This window comes from Solanum dulcamara, chromosome 4 (assembly GCF_947179165.1).
Source record: "Solanum dulcamara chromosome 4, daSolDulc1.2, whole genome shotgun sequence".
Taxonomy (NCBI): Eukaryota; Viridiplantae; Streptophyta; class Magnoliopsida; order Solanales; family Solanaceae; genus Solanum; species Solanum dulcamara.
The window spans coordinates 12,003,127-12,010,985 of NC_077240.1; positions in this window are offsets into that span (position 1 = coordinate 12,003,127).

Consider the following 7,859-nt stretch of genomic DNA (forward strand, 5'->3'; position numbering starts at 1 on the left):
ATGAAAGATTTTCAGAATTTTGGGGACCAATATTTCACTTTTTATAATATAATTTCTTTCTTTCTGCTTTGGTTTGAATTGTTTACTCAGGTCCTCCCATATTTTACAATTCTCTTTTGTTCCCCTTTAATTTTTTTTTTCTTCTAATAAAATAAGTAAGATTCGTTTAGTAAAATTAGAATATATTGTTTTCAAAAATTAATTACACACAAATGAAAAGTCCTTTTCCTCGGAATTTATATATACTGCTTTCGAATTTTTAATTCACTTATATAAATAAAAATACTTCTTTCAATAAAAATGATATACTAATATCTTCTATTTTTTTGTTGCAATGAGTACTTTTCAATAAAATTTGGAAAGTTCTATTATAGTTTGAATTTGTATTTGTAAGTTATTTGGATAGCCCATTAGACAAAATCTTTAGATTGTCTTTAACTCTATTATTAAATTAAGATTTAAAGTAATTAAATACTTGTTCGAAAATCAAACATATTAAAATATGAATTGTGATGTACTCTTAAAAATAAATCAATAACCATATTTTTCAATTCTATAGACCACCAATACGAAAGAAAAGACAAAATAATAAAGTTACTTTTAATGAATGATAAGTAAAATCAAGGCATATCATAAGACCTTATAGTAACCTTATAATTGTGATGATTTCTTTTTGTTTCTATTTTTTATTTTTGTAATAACTAACAACATTCAAACTTATCATTTATAATTGTTTTTTTAAAAGAAATCTAAAAGTCATAAACGGAATGAATATTATCATGAGTGAAATCATTTTAAAATGTTGTGCTTTTTTCGTTGGACTTCTAAACCAATGCAAAATCTTATACATTAGAATTTTCAATAAGGCATATAAAGACTTTTTTGAGGCAATATTTCTTTTCTTATAAAAGTAGCTAAACAAGATCAATATTCATTGTTATTAGAAATTTATAATATTTATTTTATTTTTAACCCAAGACACATTTTTTAAAAAAAAATATTGTATATGATTTTTAAAAAATATATATTTGTGATACAAGATACAATGAAAGTACCATGAAACTAATAGTAATAATTAGGAAGACCAATGAATTGATTATGAACGAGTGATCTGCCTTGAGCCTATATTTGCTTAACCAGCAACAAATGTGATGGGTCATGCTATTAGACAATGATATTATGTTAATTAATAAAATTGGCAAAGAAATAAATAAAATCAAAACCTAAAACTTTGAGAAGCAACCTACAGGGAAGGTTTAAGGGTAGGGATAATTCCTCATAATTATTTTCAACTCATGACTATAAAGTTTTTTTCTAATATTCAAAAAAAAAAATATGCTAATATTCAAAATTATAGTTAGTGTGTTAGATAACTAACAAAGTAGCAAAAAAAAAAAAGAACTCAAGTAATACAGTGGAGTCTATTTTTTGGGGTAGAACGGATTAGGATGGTTGAATGTTTTGTATATATTCTTAGAGATAGACTTTGATTAAACTTGCAAAAAATTATAAATTTTAATTTATGCCTTAAAAGAGGTTATGAGATCAGTTATATGTGTATTTCTCCCAATTTAAGTCATATTAAGAGTCTGTTTGGATTGACTTTTGGCTTATTTTTGTTATTTTGGCTTAAAATCAAGTGATTATAAGTATTTTTAATTTTACCCAAATACTTCAAAATTGCTTAAAAGTTATTTTGACTTAAAAAATCTAAAATAAGCCAATTCAAACGGACACAGATCTTTTCTTCAAGTATTTAATTTATAGTCAATGTTATATACTTTTTTTTTTAATTTTATACTTTAGAATTTCGAAACTAAACAGACTAACTTAAAATATTTTTATGTAGAACACAAGAATATAATAAAACAGAATTACAAATAAATATAATTAAAATATCAATGCTATTAAAATTGACCCACGTTTCAAAATGCTACTAAAATTAATTCATATGGGCCTTTCCTGTTTGCTAAGCTTGTTGTGAAGTGAAATTTTAGAAATCTTACCATGAACGTCGATACAAATAGTAGTATTAGTGTAGTTGTTATTGTTGCTCCTCGTTATTGCCTACAACAAGTTACATATTTCAGAGGAGTTTAAAATTTAAACGTGAAGTAATTTGGAGTAGATCTAAATTAGATTTGAGTTAAATTTTATATATGATTTTTTTTGAGTTTGTTATTTATTTGGATTTAGTGTTGTTCCAATTGAATATACACGTCAATTGGAAACAAAATTTTAAGTGACATGGAGTAAATTCGAGTAAAATTTTATAAGTGGCTCAGAGAAAAAAATAAAGTCACTTCTTGTATAATATTGTAATAAGGATGTATAAACACTTTTTATAATTTTGTATAGTGTTGTATATTGGATATATAATATTATATATTAAGTTTTTAAATATTTATTATAAAATAAAATAAATTTTTGTATAACATTACATACTAAGTTGTTAAATATTTATTATAAAAAAATATGTATAGTATTATATATCGAGTGTATAATATTATATGAGTTCTTAAACACTTTTATTGAATAATAGTGGATTATGTAAGTGGAAACTTGATTACGTATGTGCAATGTAATGTTGTGGGTTGTACTTTCACATAATCCCATATAATAATATATATTAAACTTGTGAAAAGCTAATAAAAAAATCATTATATTTTTTTTGCAGCTTATACAAATTTAGCATGTCCTCACAAAGGGGAAGGAAAAAATTTGATCCATCAATATACGTTGAAGATATTGATTCATGTCGACTTCGTTCTCTATGCAAATATGACACATTAAAATATTGGATTCGTGTATATAATGGAGTTAGACTTTAACAAATTTAACTTTAAATTCATATATTTAAATTTGATTAAAATTCCAGACATGTGAATTTGGAGTTGATTTTAAAACAATTAAACATAAAAAAATCGATGAACTTCGATAGTGCATAAAATAACTGTCCTCAAATATGCTATATATGCACTTCGATTCCTTTATGGAGATGAGTCGATTTATAGATCTAAGATGTGAACAAAATTCGGAAAAAAAAAAGAATACTACCCATTGGGTTACGTTGAATCTATATCTAAAGCTTACATTTCTGCATTTTAATAAATCAAAATATATTCTTCTAGACTAGATAAATTGCATCCTAAAACAAAATATCATTTGTATAGATATCTCTCTTTAAGGGTGCTTAATAGATAAAGATGCACAAAATTTAATTTGAAAAATATTATATGTACATAAACATGGAGGAGATTAAGGATGTTGTTTGTAGGATGTGTAGGGTAAAAAAATTTGGCCAAACAAAATTTCGAAGAAATTTTGAAAAAATATGTAAGATAGGTTTTGTAACTGATTAGTTTTTTAATGTTAATTTTTTTTAAGATGGATAAAATATCTTAATAATGGAGTGAAGTATAATGATTTTGATGTATATGTACAAAGAGTCACTTAGAATTGCAATATATATTAAGATGCTAAACTCCACTATGAAAATTTGGAAGATGAGGGTATGCTTATTTTTTAAAATCATTTAGAATTCGTGTAGGGGTATTCAACAATCGAAGGTATTTGTCTTGTAAGAATATTGACGAGGCAACATAAGGAGAGAAAGAGAAATTTGTACATGATGTTCATTAACTTAGAAAAGACATACGATAAAGTTTTGAGTGAAGTCTTATGGAGATACCTAAAGGCTATAGATGTACATGTGATATACACTAGGGCGGTTAAAGACATGAACGACAGAATCAATATACAAATAAGAATAATGGAAGGAGACTCTAGAATACTTTTCAATTGAGATGTGGTTTATCAAGAATAAACTCACAATGCATTGTTATTTGTCTCAGTAATAGATGGATTATTGCCACAAATCCATAATGAAGTATCATGTTGTATATTATTTGTAGTTGATATGATTTTGATTGGCGAGACTCGTGACGGAGTAAACGATAAGCTTAATGTTTGATAACAAACTTTAGAATCTAAGGGGGTCAAGTAGAGCATAACTAAGATAAAATACCTAGGTTGCAAATTCAGTGTTGATTCACATGATCTTGACGTGAAAGTGAGGCTTGATATCCAAATCATCCAATTAAAAATGTTTTAAGTATCTTGGGTCTATTATTCATGGTAGTGATGAGATAATGTTACACATCTTATTGGTGTCGAGTGGATGAAATTAAGACTCACACCCAAAGTCTTGTGTGATAGAAATGTGCTACCAAAACTTAAAGGTAAGTCCTTGTTGTACCCCAGAAATTACCAAAATACCCCTAAATGAAAGAATTCTCGCACAATATATCACCCTTATTTTTTTAGCCAATCTGAGGCCGTAATATCGATTGGGAATTTTTTTTTGAAAAAGTGGTCTCGATTGAATTTTATACCAATCGGGTCAAAAGTTAATTTTTTGGGACAAAAGCAGCCTAATTAGAAGAGTGCGCGACAGTTCCGAGTCGCAGACCTGCTCCCACCTAGTTCATTTTCTCACCTTGTTCATAAAATGCATTTGGCAAGTGCGTTTTATGTATTGCACGACTTTTGTACATAAATCGCATTTGACGCATTTGTGTAAAAAATATTGTATGTTTTTTAGTTCAGTGAGAGGCATTTCGATCTTTTTCGCACCCATCATATACTTAACCCATGACTTATATAAGTTGTTTTCAACCTTATAAGGGTTTCTAAACCCATTCCTTAGACTTTTTACGCATTCAAGCAGAAGAAATTAGGGCTAAGAAAAGGAAAAAGAGCTACGCTCTCTTTCAAGATTCTTCAATAAAGTAAGTTTTTCTTCATAGATTTCAAGTCTTCCAACCCTAATTGCTTTATCTATTCATGAATCTCTAATAGAAATCTTAAATCTTCACCATAGGGTTTCCAAGAAAACAAATCCAAAAATTTCAAGAAAGGGTCTCTTGATTATTCTCCCTCGAGTTCAATTGTTCTTCGATTTTCAGGTATGTAAGTCTAATCATAATGTGGATTGAGTTCGTACACATGCCCTACATCTTTATTAATTCGAGTTGAGTTGAGTTTCGAGGTTCCATGAATTGAGTTCTTGAGTTATTTATGATTCATATCGTGTTCTTATATATATTACAATATTTCTTAATAAGTTTCTTGAATTGAGTCTTGTTGAAAGTATGGATTCATGTTTGCATTCACATGAACCCTAGTTGAGATTTTATTTTTATTTTATACATTGATGGAGTTTTTAAAGAATGTTTTGTGAACGTTTTTGCATTAATTATTTTCTGCACTATTTTGAGTTTAAAGAATGACTATTTTCATTTATGATTGAGAAAGAGTTTGAGCATAAGTTGAGTTTGAGAAGTCTCTTAATATTATTATTTTGAGTATGAGTTTGAAAAATTCCTTAATTATTATCTTGAGCATGAGTATTTTAAGTGTAAACGAGTTGAGCATTATTACATCAAAACATCTATTTTGAGATTGAGTTGAGAAGTTAAATTATATAATTCTTTTAAATGCATTCACTGAATTGAGATTATTCCTATTTTAAAGAGAAGAGATGAGTTGAGTTTTGAGCTAAGTCAAAAAAAAGGAGACTAAATGATCTATTTTGAGCATCAATATGGGGTGAGCCCATAAACTACGTAGCCAGTGTAGTACTAAGCCTTTTTAAGTCCCAAAACGATGGACTTTGAGTAATTTTGAATTTATTGAGTTTGCGTCCTTTACCCTGAAAAAGTAATGGGTGGTTGTGGCAACGACAGCAGTTCGTTGTATCGTCACTAGCTCATAAATGGTGGTTGTCGGTGAGAGAACCTCCCAAGAAGTAAATTATTATATTTTATACACTGAGTTGCATTGTTATCCTTTAAAATATTATTTCTTATTATATTTCATTATTATTTGAATTGAGTTATTTCTAGAGTTGAGTTATTGAGTTGAGTATTCTGAGAAAGTCTATTTACATACTCGTACATTTCATGTACTGACGTCATTCGACCTGTATCGTTTTGTGATGTAGATACAGGTGATAAAGATCCTTTACCATCGCATCATTGAAGAACAGTTCTACCCATCTTTTAGTGAGACCTCTTTACATTCAAAGGCATTCTCGGGTCTTTATCCTTTCAGCTATTTACTATTAGTTTGAGGTAGCCTTGGGCCTATCCCGGTATTTATTTCAGAGTTAGTTCTAAAGGCTTTATAGACTAGTAGATAGTATCCAGTTTACTTCCTCGAGTATGTTTTTAAACATTGAGTTAAGTCCTATATATTTTACGCATTCGATTTTCATAACGTCAAAGAGTGGTAAGTGCATGCTTTATTATGTCCATCTGAGCTTCTTTATGAGTTTAAGTTTTCCGCTGAGTGAGTCAGTCAGACCAAGTGGTTCGCTTGAAACTAGAAATGATTTTCGAGTGCCGGTCACGTCAGGATGTAGGCTCGGGTGTGATAGTTCTATAGTTAGACGATATATATTGTATAGGATGAAATGTTGGCCAGTCAAGAACTCTCATGTTTAAAACATCAAAATTGCAAAAATGAGAATATTGATATAAATGTGTGGGGTTATTAGGAGAGATGAAATTTAAAATAAATATTCAGGTCAAGGCGGAAGTGACATCAATAGAAGACAAACGTGAAAAGTGAGGGTGAGGTGGTTTGGACACGTGAAAAAGAGATGCATAAACGTCCTCATGAGAATATGTGAGATGCTGACTATGGATGATTTTTTGAGAGGTGCATGCAGGTCGAAAAAGCATTAGGAAAAATGATTAGACACAATATGATGCAGCTTTAACTTACGAAGAACACGACCTTAGATATGATATTATGGATGACACAAATTAGGATAAAAGATTAGTAGGTAGTTAAATGTTGTCTCACTTATCCTTCTATAATAGTAATCGTAGAATTACTCTTATAGTTTCTTGTTCTTTAATTTCTACTACTATGTGTTGTTTCTTGCATTTCGGTCAGTATTATTTTGTTGTAACATTAGGTATTTTTTTCCGTAATGCTTTGTCGTGCTATTTTTAGTATTTTGTCGTGGCTTATTCACTTTTCTTTTTTCTCATAATTGGTTTGTTATGTTTTCCTTGAACCGAGAGTCTATCGGAAACGACGTCTCTACCTCCAGAGATAGAGATAAAATATTTATACACATTATCCTTTCCAAACTCTATTTATGAAATTACATTAGATATATTATTATATATTGTCTCGTATTATGCCTTAAAACACCTCACTCAAGTGGAATTATAGTTCAATCTCTTTATACATGTTATTTTTCGCTTTTGTGTGAAAGAAATCTCTTTCTACAAGTCGCTATTTCAATTCCCTCAAAACACTCAATAATATATAGGCCGAATAAATCATAACCCCGCCTAGACTTGTTGACTTTTATTTGGTGTACATCTAAACTTTGTGTTGGCTTAATTATTCCCCTCAACTTGGTAGTTTGATAGTCGCGGCCACCCCTGAATGCTGACAACTCATGAATGTGTAATACACGCGCTACCACATGATTTTTTTTGTCTATGTGTTTTTTTTTAGAATAAAGTATATATTTTTACCTTTTTAAGTTCATTAATTATTTAATCATCTTTTTCAAGACCAATTTTGTATTAAGAAAATTGAAACAATGATATTTTGACTATATTTTTTTTATTTGGCTAAAGATCATATTTTAATCAAGATCAGAAAAAAAATACACAGTTCGAAAAAATAATTGTTGAATCTAAAGAAGAATAAAATTTCAACAAAATATTTTATTTATTTGGCCCAAAAAAGGAACAAGGCACAATTGAAATAAATAAACTTTGCACGAAGAAAATACACAATTGTTTTTGGTAGAAAATATGTTTCAATTTCTT